This window comes from Bison bison, unplaced genomic scaffold (assembly GCF_000754665.1).
Source record: "Bison bison bison isolate TAMUID 2011002044 unplaced genomic scaffold, Bison_UMD1.0 scf7180017864371, whole genome shotgun sequence".
NCBI classification, from domain to species: Eukaryota; Metazoa; Chordata; class Mammalia; order Artiodactyla; family Bovidae; genus Bison; species Bison bison.
In genome coordinates this window covers 13,175,759-13,191,842 of record NW_011494943.1, presented here as the reverse complement: position 1 = coordinate 13,191,842, position 16,084 = coordinate 13,175,759, and the positions used below count along the sequence as shown (strand labels likewise).

Sequence of the window (16,084 nt, the reverse complement as noted above, 5' to 3'; positions counted from 1 at the left end):
CTGGGGTTGACTGCCAGACGGAGGAGAGCGTACGACCACACAGTCCGGGTTTGGGGAGGAAGGTTGGCGGGGCTGCTCCTGGGTGTCCTGCCGGGAGGTCGCACTTGGCACACGACGAGTCTGGAAAGGACGCCTGCGGATGCGATGCCGGCGCGAGGGGCTGGGAGCGTGGGATCCGAGCACAGCGCGGGCAGGCTCACAGGTGGTGGCTCTGCGCGTGGGTCGGATGGAAAGGGAGGGAGAGAAAGCACAGAGGACACATCTCGAGGCTTCTTCAGGGTTCCCTGTATGTGGAGGGGCTCCTCCTCCTGGTGGACAGGCCTGAAAGGGCAAGGAACCCTAGTGACCTAGGGAGCATGGTCTGGGGTGCAAGAAGGGAAGGACCGACAGAGAATGAGGGCCCCAGGGTGAGGGGAGACCAGAGCACCCGATGGCAGCCTACAGGGGGTCCAAGAAGTTTCTGGTCTGAGAGCAGCAGCCCCTGAAAGAGGGTGTACGTTAGGAGGAAAAGAAGGGCCGCAGGGAGGAAAGCGGGCGGAACTTGGGCCAAGAGGCGGGAGGACCAGGTGTTCCCGCAGTGCCCGGGTCTTTACCCACCAAAGGCTGCTTGGCTGGTGCAGGCTGAGTGGCTGTGGAAGGAGAGCTGTGGATGTTCACCGTTGAGCTAACATCTCAGGGGCAGGAGCCACATTTCCAATACAGAGGCTGCTGCTTGCTGTCTGGTTCCTGGGTAGCTGAGGAAGGCAGCCTAGGGAATGGAATCTTAATGTTCAAGCCAGCCTGGGGGTGCTTCTTGTCCTGGTCAGCCAGGGTAGGACTGAGAAGACAATGGGCAGCACACTGAGTTGGGGAAGGTTTGAGATGGGGGCATGAGCTGATGGTGAAAACCTGGATCCATTCTCACACTGCAGTGCATGTAACAGTCACCCCCTGGTTCTAAGAAAAGGCAGATTCTGATTCTAGAACAGACTGTCCAAGATGATGTCATCAGCTACATGTAGTTCTTTACACTTAAAGCATGTTAGAGGGAAATACAACTAAAAGTGTGCGTGCTCAGTCACTTCTGTCGCATCCAGTTCTTTGCAACCCTATGGATGATAGCCTCCACCCATGGGATTCTCCAGGCAAGAATACTGGAGTGGGTTGCTGTGCTCTGCTCCAGGGGATCTTCCCAACCCAGAGATGGAACCCAGGTCTCCTGCATTGCAGGTGGATTCTTTACCACTGAGCCACTGGGGAAGCCCTAAAAGTGTGCATTAGCCACATTTGTAGTGCTGGACAGCCACTTGTGAGGCAGCAGACGTGCTGGACAGCGCAGTGCTGGGTTTAAGCTCTATGAGAGTGGGGAGCTGTGACTGTTTCCTCCTCAGCTGGGTCCTCTTGGTGTGCGGCTCAGTGAATGGATGGGCCGGAGGTGAAGTAACAAAACATTCAGCAAATACAGTGCTGTGTATGTTTGGGGGAATAGGCTGTGGGATGTTTCCTGTTCTGTAGTAGATGAACAACGTGGGGGCAAAAAGGAACGTGGACCAGCGTTTGCAGGAAGGTCCTTCTGGCTGGTGTGAATGGGGGCTTGGTGCTTCTGCTGTTACTTTCATTCTATGTGCTGAACCGAGACTTCTAACAACTAGATAGGGATTTCTCCTGAAGTTTTTTCCTTGACACAGAGGGAGGATTTAGGCTAAAAAGACATGTTCCACAAAAGGTCTTGTCAGCTTGGCTTGAGACACTGCAAAAAATAACTGATATGATAGATGCGCCCTCTGTGGGTTTTTGATTTACTAAAAGATTCTTCTTGGATTAAGAAAAGAGACTATGGGGCTTCCCTGGTGGCTCAGTGGTACAGAATCTGCCTGCCAATGCAGGAGACACGGGTTCAATCCCTGATCTGGGAAGATCCCACATGATGAGGAGCAACTAATCCTGTGTGCCACAACTATTGAGCCTGTGCTCTAGAGCCCAGAAGCTGCAACTCTTGGGCCCAGGTGCTGCAGTTTCTGAAACCTGCATGCCCTAGAGTCCACACTGTGCAATAAGGGAAGCCACCAGAGTGAGAAGCCTGCACACCAAAACTAGAGAGTAGCCCCCACTTGCCACAACTAGAGAAAACCCACATAACACCAAAGATCCAGCATAGCCAAAAATAAATAAAACTATTCAAAACTGAAAAGAGAGTATGAAAAATTGGCAGAAATTGGAATCATCATGATTATTATTTTAAAAACACATTTCACTCTGAAACAGTGTGGGTGCTTCTGGCAGAAAAGGCAAGGGCCTTTCAGCCTCACAACCCATCTCCCTCCACCCTATCCCTGAGTTCAGAGCCTGTTTGTATGTTCAGGTGCCCAGGTTCCAAATACCCAATTCTGCATAGTAGCTACAGTGCCCACAATTGCTCAGTGTTAATTCAGTATTTCAGAGTACTCTGTGCTCACTGGTAATCTTTTATTTTGCTATCCCTCTGATTGCTAATTTCATTTCAATCATTTTTTCAGGAAGGGCTCATGAGTGTTTCCTAAGCATTTTCATGTCACTGTCCTTTGCCTCTATCTTTGAACACTGTCTTGGCTGGGTGTAATAGTCTCAACTGCTGTTTTCTTTCCCTCAACCTTTGTAAGCGCTGCTCCATCCTCTGCCATTGGATGTGGGGAAGCCTGAAGACAGCTGATTTTTTTTTCCCATACTGGTGATTTGCATTTTCTTCATGAATTTCTGACGGGTTCCCTCTTTTTGCTTCATTTCATGAGCTTAACCAGACCATGTCTCAGAGCTGAAAGCTTCATTTTGAATTCCTGGCACACTGAGTACTCTTTCAATTTGCAGATTTTTTTTCTCAATTTTAGGGAAATTTATTTTATGTTCTCAAAACATCTTCTGGTGCATTTATTGGTGTTTCTACTTCAGTGACACCAGTTGTATTGGTTTCCTGTGGCTGCTGGGCTAATTGCCACAAATGTAGTGGCTTGAAATAACACAAATTCTCTTACAGTTCTGAGGGGTGGTAGTCAACCCAATCTCATTGGCTAAAGTCAAGATCAGCAGGCCTGCATTCCTTTCTGGAGGTTCTAGTGGCCAGTCTGTTTTCCTGCCTTTTCCGAATTCTAGAACCTGCCTTTGTCTCTTGGCCTGTAGGTCCTCCCCCACCTTCAGGGCCAGCAGTGGGAGCTGGGCGGGGGCCGGGGGGGGCGCGTCTTTCTCGAATCTCATCATTCTGAGCTGGACTCTGCCTCCTGCTTCCTTTTTAAGAACGCTTGTGATCACACTGGGCTTCCCAGGTGGTGCTAAAGAACCCACCTGCCGATACAGGAGATGTAAGACATATGGGTTCAGTCCCTGGGTTGGGAAGGTCCCCTGGAGGAGGGCACGGCAACCCACCCTAGTATCCTTGCCTGGAGAATCCCATGGACAGAGGAGCCTGCGGGGCTACAATGTGTAGGGTCGCAAAGAGTCGGACATGACTGAAGAGACTTAGCATGCACGCATGTGATCACACTGGGGCCACTAGATGATCCAGAATAATCTCTGTATCTTAAGGTCACCTCACTAGCAAAACTTAATTCCCCTTTGCCATGTAACCTAACATATCCACAAATTCTGTGAATTAGGACATGGACCTCTTTGATGGGCCATTATTCTGCCTGTTAGTAGCTCAGTTGTGTCCAACTCTTTATAACCCCATGGACTGTAGCCTGCCAGGCTCCACTGTCCATGGAATTCTCAGGCAAGAATACCGGAGTAGCTTAGTTTCCCAACCAAGGATCAAACCCATGCCCTCAGCAGTGAAAGCACAGAGTCCTAAGCACAGGACCAGCAGAGAATTCTCTCATTTTTCCTTACTTTTAAAATTTTCCTCTTTTTCAATTTTTAAAAACTTCTTTACAAGTTCATTTAAAAAACTCTCCTTTGAACTATTTTACCAACTTCATGGTTTTATTAGATTGTTCCATTGCATGAAGTAACTGGGATGAATTTCCGTCTGCTCCTGGGCTCACATCTCCTTACAAGTTGAGTTGTTTTCCATTCCTTTTTAAACTTTTATTGAAGTATGACGCATACATATAGGAAAATGTACCTATTATCACTGCATAGCTCAGTGAATTTTCACAAAGCTAACAAGCCCATGCAACCAGCACCCCGGAAGCCCAACACCAACAGGTTCCTGGGCCCCCAACCCTTCCGCCAGCCACAACACCCCAAAATATGACCGCTGCCCGGGCTTCTGACATCGCGGGTCATTACTTTTTCATTCATTCTGTGTGAAAATTAGAGCTGTACTGTGACTGCTTCTCTTGCTCTCATTGTATAAGACTCTCCTGAGTCGTATATGGTTGTGGATGGTTTATGATATCCCTAGTGTGAATGCACCGTGATCTATCTATCTACCCATCCTGCTGGGGTTGGCATTTCTGTGGTTTCCAGTTTCTGGTTGTTGTGATTAGTCCTGCTGTGAACGTGTCCACTGTGAGTCTTTGGAATACCAAAGACCTATTTCTGTCAGAATATACCTGGGACGGCTGAGTATTGTGGCACGCATATGTTTAACTTAAGAAGATACACTGAAAATATTTTCAACTTAGACTCTTGCTGCCAAGTTTGGGAGTTCTGTTTGCCCACATCCGTACCAACACTTGGTTCTTGTTCTTTTGCATTCTAGCCCTTCTGGAAAGTAGAGTGTAGCTTGAATTTGTACCTCTCTAATGACTGATGAGATTGAACACTTTTGTCCATTTTCCATTAGGCTGAATTTACTGGGCAGTGCGGGTGTTTGAAAAAATACATTCTGGCTGTGAGTTTCTTGTCAGAAATACGTATCGTGAGTTATCTACTCATGTGTTGATGTGTTGCCTTTAATCCCTTTAATAGTATTTCTAAGTACGGAAACCCTTCATTGTTACATAATCCAAATGATGGGTATTCATGGGGGGGACTCTGGGTGCTGAACAAGTCTCTGTCTGTCCCAGGCTGGGGGTGTCCTCTGAGGCTCCACTGTCTTTTCTCTGACATTGGTGGATGCTGTCCCACTGGACTGAGGAACGGTGTGGGGTGGAGGTCAAGACACATTCTTTTCCAGTTGGATACCCAGTAGAGACCCCCTTCCCCTCACACTGCTCTGTCACTTGTCACAGCCGGGGCACCAGACACCCCCCACCTGCAGGCTTTCTGCTTTGCAGGCGGGTCTGCTCCATGCTTGCAGGCGGGTCTGCTGTGTATCCCTGTGTCTGTCTCATACCGGGGCAGCTCCACCTGCGTGTAGTCTGTGCTCTGAAACAGTCTGGTGAGGCCTGGCTTCTCCACCAAGGACCTTCTGTTTGCCTCCTAGCCTACAGTTGGAGGGCGGGGGCCTCAGGTTCCTGACCCTGTCCTGCAACCCGAGTTCTGGGAGGAGCAGGAGGGTGCATGTGAGCTGTGGAGACCTCTCACTGGGTGGCCCATTGCCCAAGGAGCTGTCCTTCCTTCCCATGGCTGACATGCACACTCAGGATCCTACCGGGCCCTTACTGGCCCTGGAGCCTCACTTCTGTCCAGTGGGTTGGTGCTCAGTCCTACCTCTTCACCCCTTGGAAGTCCTGCTCTGGGCAGAAATGGAAAGAAGGCCTCAACAGCTGGTATCCAGAAGGTGGCGAATCAAGGCTGTAGCTGGGCTCTGTCTTCTGCTCATCTTGGGTTCCCCCTGGGCTCAGGCTGGGGTGTTCCTGATGCCAGGTTCATACCCTTTCCTTCCCTGATTGCTGAGTTTCTACATTTTGTTCATTTCCTGAGTGATGGGAGTGGATCAAACTGACATCAAAAGCTACAATCTCTTGCCTTCCAGTTTTTTTCCTTCCCAACAGGAGACTCACTGTTTCTCCGACTACTTTCTTTTGACTCTTTCTCCAGCTTCCTTTTCCCAGCAGGAAGCTCCCATCTTTCTTTCTCCATTTCATCTTTGCCAAGAGCTAAAAATAACACTTCCCACTTATTGAGAGTGTAGAAGAACCATGGCGTGAAATAGGTTATTTGTCCTTTCTCTTTGCCTTTGACAGTCTTTCTGCCAGGAGATGCCCACTCTCTCCTGCTACCTTCTAGATGCTGCAGACAGCTTACAGGGACTCTGCCCGTCTCCCTGGGCAACCACTTTAGGATTCAAAACACGATTTATAAAGTCATCACTTTCCAGTTTGAACTGAGAATTGAGTCGTGTTTTATCCTTCTTCATGGTCAAACTCCTTCATCTCCCTCAGTACCACTTGTGAGCACTCAGTAAACTTAATGCATTGGGTTTTTAAAATTACGTCATAAATACTTCCACGTATTTGAAAACAATAAAATTGTATTTGTATGAGATTCTCTCGTTAAAAGTCCTTGAGTAAGTCCTACCTCTCCTGTGTCTTTGTGGGATCTTCTCCCTGCAGTGGAGACAGCCCCTTTAGTCTGACCTCTAACCCCTGCAAGCCCCCAGTCCAGGGTGAACCTGACTTTAGGTAATGGGCAGGGAAGGGCTCAGAACTAGCCAGTCCAGGTTGTAAGAGACTCAGCTACCAGAGCGGGAGGCCCAGCCACCCCTCCCTGTGTCCTTTGCCACTGTCATGGGACGCCTGGTGGCTGCCAGGTGAGAGCAGCCAGGTAATCACAGCCTCCAGGTCCTGCCCAGGTCCTGCCAGCCACACCTGCTTACTCATGGCTGGCCCAGGAGCTCAGGGTCCATGTGGCGACTGTTAGGGGTGAAGAGAAGTAGCAAGTTGTATGGAAATGGCTGGCATGTTACCGAGTACTTGCAGGCTGTGGTGGGCTCACTTCACCTTAAGAGATTGCTTTGAACTTCTGTTTCACACTTTCCAGGCTTCTTTAGCTTAACTGGGGGCAAAAAGTGAATTGTATATAAATAAAAACAGAAGAGCTGCAACGCCCGGGGGGCTTGGACCTAAAAATATCAGTTATGTAGATTTTTTCAGATCCACAAAGAAGACAATTTAAAGGGGCTATGATGTAAGACAGCAGTTTCTGTGACATCTTCAGGGTTTACCTTCTTCAGAAGTGAGCTTGCCTCCTTGCAGGCCTCAACCAAATTCCCCACTCAACCTGGGTCACCCTCCCCCCTCCTCCTCTCTAGGAGCAGGGTGCCGGTCCACCCACCCATTTGCAGGGGCTCCAGGGGCTCCTAAAGCGCGTCTGACTGCAGCACGCTGGCTTAAGATGCTACCAGCATTTCATCAGTTTGCTAATACAGATGACTTGTCTCTTTGGGTGGGTTGTTTTTTTTTTTAAAGTTTAATTTTGGCTGCACTGGGTCTTCCTTGCCTCATAAGAGCTATACTAATTCCTTTCGTTTTCCATATAAAATTTAGCTTTGTCAATCTACGCCCCCAAAACATCCAACCAGGATTTTTGATTGAATCTATGAATCCATTTGGGGAGAGCTGCCAACTTAACTATACTGGGTCTATCAATCCGGTCCATGAACACGTTATTTCTCTCCACTTATTTATGCCACCTTCTCAGTCAGCTGGCTTTCATCGTATTCCGTGCCTCAACACCTTGTCTCTTGGATTCACTGACGGGTTGTGTGGCGAGCAGAGGGAGCTTAGACTCAGTAACACGACAACTGAGCCCTGCTGGTGGCCTGAGTCCAGGTCTAAGCAGTGCCCACATTAAGGGGTGACCTCAAGATGTGGCAGGGGCAGCCTTGCAGTTTGAAGGGCCTGGGACCCTCTGATGTGTCAGGGCTCTGGAAAGAAGGGGTAGTCATTGGGCCGTATTGAGTGATAGGGGAAACTCTGGATGACCCCTAATTTCATTCATGGTAGGTGATGTACTGGGTCCCATCAGTATCTGGTCTGTGGAGCTTGTCCTTGCTGCGGGATTTCACAAGGCCTGAATGCAGTAGCTTAGCACATAGATTGTTAGGGGAAAAGGTGGGCATGACAGTGGTCCTGTTCCTGCCAGGGAAGGCATGGGAGAGTTTAGCCCCCTAATGGGGAGCCCCCAAATGGGCAGCTCTTAGCTGGGGCAGCTAAGAGCTGGGAGCTGTGTGGATGAGCTGGGGTAGCCAGGCCATGAGGAGGCTGAAGACACTCGGGTCAAACTACTTTGCTATTTTTTTTTTTGTCTTTTTGTCCACACTATGTGTAGGATCTTAGTTCCCTGACCAAGGATTGAACCCTCACCCTCTGAACTGGAAGTTTGGAGTCTTAACCACTGGAGCGCCAGGGAAGTCCCCACTTTGCTGTCTCAAAGAGAAAAACCAGGAAGGAGAAATGTGCAAGGAACACATTTTCCTCCCTGGTGATTCAGACGGTAAAGAATCCGCCTGAAATGCGGGAGACCTGGGTTCAATCCCAGGGTTGGGAAGATCCCCTGGAGGAGGGCATGGCAACCCACTCCAGTATTCTTGCCTGGAGAAGCCCCATGGACAAAAGGAGCCTGGCGGGCTACAGTCCATGGGGTCACAAAGAGTCGGACACAACTGAGTGACTGAGCACAGACTCTGAAAAAGAGCGGGACTGGTGTGGACTTCGGTAGCTGCTCTCTGTGGGATTCTCATGTGATGAACACACTTCAGATCCCCATTTAAAAATGACACTTTTAGAACTACCTGGAAACGTGAGGTAGCACCACAGGGGCAGGCTCTGAGCCGTGGGTGAAGCTTGGGTCTGTGCCTCAGCCCTGGGGTCTCGGTGCTTCTCCCGTCCTGAGCCCCCTCAGTCCTGTGAGGCACCCCAACATTTCCCAACAAAGTGCCCTTCTAATCTGAAAAGCCAGGCAGGGTACATCTCGGGATAGGACATACGTATTTAAGGTGAAATTCACATAATATAAAAGTAGCCATGTTAAAGGACTTTTCCTGGTGGCTCAGCAGTAAAGAATCTGCCTGCCCTGGAGAAGGAAATGGCATCCCACTCCAGTATTCTTGCCTGGAGAATCCCATGGACAGAGGAGCCTGGTGGGCTACAGCCCACGGGGTCACAAGAGTTGGACATGACTGAGCGACTAACACTTTCACTGCTGCTGTTGCTGCTGCTAAATCGTGTCAGTCGTGTACGACTCTGTGCGACCCCATAGACCGGTAACTAATAAGAACCTGCTGTATCACACAGGAAACTCTACTCAATACTCTGTAATGACCGATATGGGAGAAGAACCTGAAAAATAGTGGATATATGTATATGTATACCTGATTCATCTTTCTGCACACCTGAAACTAACGCAACATTGTAAATCAACTATATCCAATAAAAAGTTGTTTAAAAAAAGAAGAAAAAAAAGAAAGAATCCTCCTGCAATGCAGGAGCCGCAGGAGACACGGGTTCCATCCCTAGGTCAAGAAGATCCTCTGGAGGAGGGCATGACAACCCACTCCAGTATTCTTGCCTGGAGAATCCCATGGACAGAGGAGCCTGGTGGGCTACAGGCTACAGGGTCACAAAGAGTTGGACACAACTGAAGTGACTTAGCATGCACACATGCAACCGTGTTAAAGTGAATCATTCAGTGGCATTTGAGACATTCACAACCCTGTAACTTTCTAATTTTAGAACATTTTCCTCGCCCCTGCAAGTAGAAACCTGGACCCTCCCACACCCCTGGCAGCCAGCACTCTGCTTTCAGATATTTTAATTCAACATAAGGCATGTTCTCAAAAGTCAGGTTCTCGTGATGAATACGTTCGTCAATGATACTTAGCCAGTATTTACATGGGTCCTCTAAGTCATAGAGATAGAATTCAGCAGGTGCAGGAGAAGCTGAAATAGATTATTTACACATCCGGTGGCCTCAAAGTGTAAGGAGTGGCTTGGCAGTTGACATTTGCTTTTTCTTTTAGGCTAAAATTATCTCTCTTCTTGTTCTGTTGTTCTGATTCACTCAGTGAACATTCCGACAGGCTTTGTTCAAGGACTTTTGTGTATTTTTATTTTATTTTGATGGACAGAGCTCTTGGTGAATGGGCTGAGTGCACCGAATGTGTGTTGTACCTTCTGAGCCTAACATGGACACTACTGCTGTCAAAACTATGAACCAAAAAGCAAGAGAGTCAGAGAAGAGGAAGTGCAATAAATAGGCACAGAGCGAACACATAAACGGAGGAACATTAAAAAAAAACAAAACGGTTCAATAAATAAGTGTATGAAAAAAGAGACCCTTCTTACAATCAGGCTTTGAACCTGGCATGGATAGGTGTGACTTGGGGGCTTCTCTGAGGTGGGCACATCCTTGACGGAGGGTTTATCTTCTGGGGCCCAGAGGCCTGGGCAAGAATGGAGCTTGTGCTGATCTGAGGCCATGGCTGGTGGCAGGTCTCAGACATGAGCCATCCGGGAAACTGAAGCACAAGAAGAGGGAGGGAGAAAGAGAAAGATAAATACCGTATTCTAACACATATATACGGAATCCAGAAAACTGGCACTGAAGAATTTATTTACAGGGCAACAATGGAGAAACAGACATAGAGAATAGACGTATGGACATGGGGAGAGGGGAGGAGAGGGTGAGATGTATGGAGAGAGTAACATGGGAACTTACATCACCAAATGTAAAATAGGTAGCCAATGGGAATTTGCTGTATGGCTCAGGAAACTCAAACAGGGGCTCTGTATCAAGCTAGAGGGGTGGGATGGGGAGGGAGATGGGAGGGAGGTTCGAAAGGGAGAGGATATTTGTATACCTATGGCTGATTCATGTTGAGATTTGACAGACAACAGCAAGATTCTGTAAAGGAACTATCCTTCCATAAAAAATAAATTAAATTTAAAAAAAAAAGAAGGAGGAAATTGCTGGTCATCAGGAATGGGATTTTCCCAGGTGCCACAGAGCTTCTCCCTGCAGGGTCTTCACAGTCCTACATGGGAAACCTTTGGGGTCCCCGGTGGGCCAGCCCATCTCTGCTCCCACTTTCCACCCTACAGATCAAAGGGGAGGCATGTTTTCTCAAACTTTATTTCCCATCCCCCCAACCCTCACCCACAACCTCCCCTGTTCTTCCCCGTCCCAAATTCTCACCTACAGGGATAAACGAGGTGCCTACCATGGGAGTGGAGCACTCAGCTGCACAGATGGGTCTGTGCAGGAAGAAGGATGGGTCTCAGCACTAAAGGACATTAATACTGATGGAGACCACCTGGGTCTCCAAAGCACACATGACTCGGGGAGGGTGCCTGAGGGTCCCAGGCATCAGGGTTGGTGTGCCGAGCGCAGGTGAGCCGGCAGGGACTGGCCCTGATAAGAACTACCACCAGAGTCATCGTTCAGTTTGGGTCCCAAATATTAATAGTTAGATCATTATCGCTGATAATGATTTAAATAAATTTAAAATTTATTTATTTTTATTTATTTGGCTGCACCATGTCTTAGTTGCGACATGTGGGATCTAGTTCCGCAACCAGAGATGGGCCCCCTGCTCTGGGAGCATGGAGTCTTAGCCACTGGACCGCCAGTGAAGTCCCTAGATTTTCTTTCAAATACATGTTTGGTGTTCAGTCGCTAAGTCATGTCTGACTCTTTGTGACCCCACAAACCATAGCCCTCCAGGCTCCTCTGTCCATGGATTTTCCAGGCAAGAAAACTGGAGTGGGTTGCCATTTCCTACTCCAGAGTATTTTCCTGACCCAGGGATTGAACCTGTGTCTCTTGGGTCTCTTGCATTGGTAGGCAAATTCTCTACCACTAGCACCACCTGGAAAGGCCAAATACATTTTTACTATTAGCGAAACTCTGGGATGTAGAGGGCATTATGCTCTGCTTTGGGAAGATGTTAAAAGGTACTTCTGTACCTTTTCCAAGATTTGTGTGTTAAGTTTCCTTTGCCTCTCTCTCCAGTCACTGCTTCATGGGTTTTCTGTCAGAGCATTTTCTGGTGCAAAAAAAGAATCCTTTCAAAGAAGCTTAAGCAAAGAGGAGTTGTGTGGCCTCATGTAACTGACAGGCTGAGGGGTGCACCTAGTTTCAGGCTAGATCCCAAGGCTGAGCCATTCTGGACTCCCCACTATTCCTTCTCCTCAAAGCTGCTCTCTGCACATGCCCCATCCCTGCTTCTTCTGTGTTAGGTTAATTTCCACATGGGGAGGAAGCTGGCCCCGGGCAACTCCAAACTATACGACTGTTGCAAGCTATGATGCCAATGTGGAGAAAACAGTGAAGACGCTCTCTCTCCTACCTGCTTGGCCAGTCACTCTCCAGGGTCATCAGCTCACTGGTTTTTATATCATGTCCACCGCTGAGAGTTGTTATCTGCAGGAGGGCTGGTCCAGTAGGAGCTTTGCAGCTGTGACCAGGGGCAAAATGTCAAAAGCGAGAAATCCAAAAAAACGACAAAGATCTTGGAAATTGCAAATGTGATGGCAGAAATAAAATTTCCAAAGAAAGCCAACGTCTTATTAATAAGACCCCAGAGGAGGAAAACATATGTCAAGAAAGTTTTCCCAGGGACTTCTTTGGTAGTCCAGTGGTTAAGAATTCACCTTCTAATGCAAGGTGAATTGATCTAATGTTTGATCCCTAGTCTGGGACTAAGATCTCATGTACTGCGGGGAAGCTAGGCCTTTGTACCACACCTAGAGAGCCTGGGAGCCGCAGCTAAGGCACAGTGCAGCCAAATAACTAAATACGGGAAAAAAAAGTTTCCCCGAATTGAAAGATTTGCATCTCCAGATTGAAAGAGCTGTTGAGTGGTCAGCAAAACAAAGAAGACTAAAGATGCCCCATACTAAGGTTTGAAACTGCAAAACACCAGCACCAAGGAGAAGATCCCCTCATACCCTGCCAGAGGAAAGGTCAGATTGCGTTTCTGAAGGAAAATTATTTCTTACCTCAGCGGTGGGCCTATCTAAACTCAATGAAGAGTGAGGACAGCCTAGACACTTATTTATGCTGTGTCTAGGGCAGTCACTCTTCATTGAGTTTAGATAGGCCCACATCTAGAGATTTAGATGACTAGGGAGACCATAGGGAGGAGTTAGTGATAAATGCAGGGAAAACTAAGCGAGTAAACCAAAAGGCAATCTTTAACTCCAGCAGAAACAAACAAACAAACAAAAAATGGGGACTTCCCTGGAAATCCAGCTAAGAATCTGTCTTGCAATGTAGGGGACACAGGTTGGATCCCTGGCTGGGGAACTAAGATCCCACAGGTCACATGGTGGACGCAGAACAAAAACAAATCGTACATGAAGGACAAATAAACACAGTATACCACATGGTTCCATTCTGGACAGTGTTCACTTGGTCACATTGATGTAAAATTGAGTATTGATTTAGCTAAAACAGCAACATAACTAGTCTCTGTCCGTGTGTGCATGTATAAACGAGAGAGAGAGTGTGTGTTAGAGATAGAGGCGGGGGTACGTCAGCGAAAGAGAACTATATTTTCACCTTCTGTAATGGAAAATTGATTAATGCCTAAAACTGAAAAGTCAGGAAGTAGGAATATAAGGACGTTGTTTGGAAGTTTGGAGAGACACAGCAAAAGAAGGGACTAGTGAAGACTGGAATGGGGAGTGAATGGGATTCCCTGGCAGTCTAGTAGTTAGGACTTGGTGCTTTCACTGCCATGGGCCCATGGTTCAATCCCTGGTCAGGGAACTAAGATCCTACAAGCTGTGCAGTGAATCTAAATAAAGAAAGAAAATGGAGAGTGGAACACAGGTGTGGTACATTTTCCACACCAAGCCCTAGAGAATGAGGTGACCCCTGAAGCCATGTGCTTCCACAACTCATGAAAACAAAAACCAAATACAGTTTTTAAAACTCATTTTAATAGTATGCTTAAGAAGACCATCAGGAACAAATTCTTTCACATTTATGAAAACTTTTTTTTTATTGTGGACCTAAAATATCAGTACGCTAGGAGACTTTCTAAATCAAAGGAGCCAGCCCAGCTCATGCGGTAGATTAACTTCCTTTAGAATAAAAGTGAAACAGCCCTCTAGCCTGTGAGCAGCAAGCATCCTCTCTCACTGTCTGGAAACAGATGTGCCAAAGCCCATGTTATCTCCAGATGCAAAAATAGATACCCAAGTCTACTTATGTGTTGCTTCAGGCAGACAGTGCAAAACCTTTAAGCATTCCAAGGGAAAAACTAAATATTTGTGTGTGTGTGTATGCAAAAAAAGCATTAGTCCCTCAGTCGTATCCAACTCTTTGTGACCCCAAGGATTGTAATCTCTGTCCATGGGATTCTCCAGGCAAGAATACTGCAGTGGGTAGCTCTTCCCTTCTCCAGGAAATCTTCCTGACTCAGGAATCGAACCCAGGTCTCTCGCATTGTGGGCAGGTTCTTTACCGTCTGAGCAACCTCAAAGTTAACTTTTATGTATGATGGTGGTGGTTTAGTTGCTAAGTCATGTCTGACTTTTGTGACCCCGTGGACTGTAGCCTACCAGACTCCTCTGTCCATGGGATTCCCATGGACAGAATACTGGAGTGGGTTGCCATTTCCTCCTCCAGGGGATCTTCTCCACCAGGGATCAAACCCATGTCTCCTGTATTGAAAGTGGAGCCTTTACCACTGAACCATAAATATATATTTCTATATTCTCTATATATAAATATGTATCAGTTCACACTTAGTCATGTCCAACTCTTTGCGACCCGATGGACTCCAGCACACCAGGCCTCCCTGTCCATCACCAACTCCTGGAGTTTACTCAAATTCATATTCATTGAGCCCCCATCCAATCATCACATCCTTTGTTGTCCCCTTCTCCTCCTGCCTTCTATCTTTCCCAACATTAGGGTCTTTTCACGTGAGTCAGTTCTTTGCATCAGGTAGCCAAAGTATTGGAGTTTCAGCTTCAACATCAGTCCTTCCAATAAACACTCAGGACTGATCTCCTTTAGGATGGACTGGTTGGATCTCCTTGCAGTCCAAGGGACTCTCAAGAATCTTCTCCAACACCACAGTTCAAAAGCATCAATTCTTCAGCACTCAGGTTTCTTTACAGTCCAACTCTCACATTCACACATACTACTGGAAAAACCATAGCCTTGGCTAGACAGACATTTGTTGGTAAAGTAATGAATGTCTCTGCTTTTTAATATGCTGTCTAGGTTGGTCACAACTTCCAAGGAGTAAGTGTCTTTTAATTTCATGGCTGCAATCACCATCTGCAGTGATTTTGGAGCCCCCCAAAATAAAGTCTCTCAATATTTCCACTATTTCCCCATCTACTTGGCATGAAGTGATGGGACCAGATGCCATGATCTTCGTTTTCTGAATGTTGAGCTTTAAGCCAACTTTTTCACTCTCCTCTTTCACTTTCGTCAAGAGGCTCTTTAGTTCTTCTTCCCTTTCTGCCATAAAGGGGGTGTCATCTGCATATCTGAGGTTACTGATATTTCTCCCGGCAATCTTGATTCCAGCTTGTGCTTCATCCAGCCCAGCATTTCTCATGAAGTACTCTGCATATAAGTTAAATAAGCAGGGTGACAGTATACAGACTTGACTTACTCCTTGTCCTATTTGGAACCAGTCTGTTGTTCCATGTTCAGTTCTAACTGCTGCTTCCTGACCTGCATACAGATTTCTCAAGAGGCCGGTCAGGGGGTCTGGTATTCCCATCTCTTTCAGAATTTTCCACAGTTTATTATGATCCACACAGTCAAAGGCTTTGGCATAGTCAATAAAGCAGAAATAGATGTTTTCCTGAAACTCTCTTCCTTTTTCGATGATCCAGTGGATGTTGGCAATTTGATCTCTGGTTCTTCTGCCTTTTCTAAAACCAGCTTGAACACTGGAATTTCACAGTTCACGTATTATTAAAGCCTGGCTTGGAGAATTTTGAGCATTACTTTGCCACCATGTGAGATGAGTGCAATTATGTGGTAGTTTGAGCATTCTTTGGCATTGCCTTTCTTTGGGATTGGAATGAAAACTGACCTTTTCCAGTCTTGTGGCCACTGCTGAGTTTTCCAAATTTTCTGGCATATTGAGTGCAGCACTTTCACAGCATCATCTTTCAGGATGTGAAATAGCTCAACTGGAATTCTATCACCTCCACTAGCTTTGTTCGTAATGATGCTTTCTAAGGCCCAGTTGACTTCACACTCCAGGATGTCTGGCTCTAGGTCAGTGATCACACCATCGTGATTATCTGGGTCATGAAGATCTTTTTGG

At 47.1% G+C, this 16,084-nt stretch overlaps 1 protein-coding gene across 1 annotated transcript in view; it reads left to right on the top strand.

The window, feature by feature from the left end:
- The window catches only part of RAB40B (RAB40B, member RAS oncogene family), a 26,272-nt gene that overhangs the window by 845 nt on the left and 9,343 nt on the right, over window positions 1–16,084 (top strand). The gene's annotated exons all lie outside the window — the stretch shown is intronic.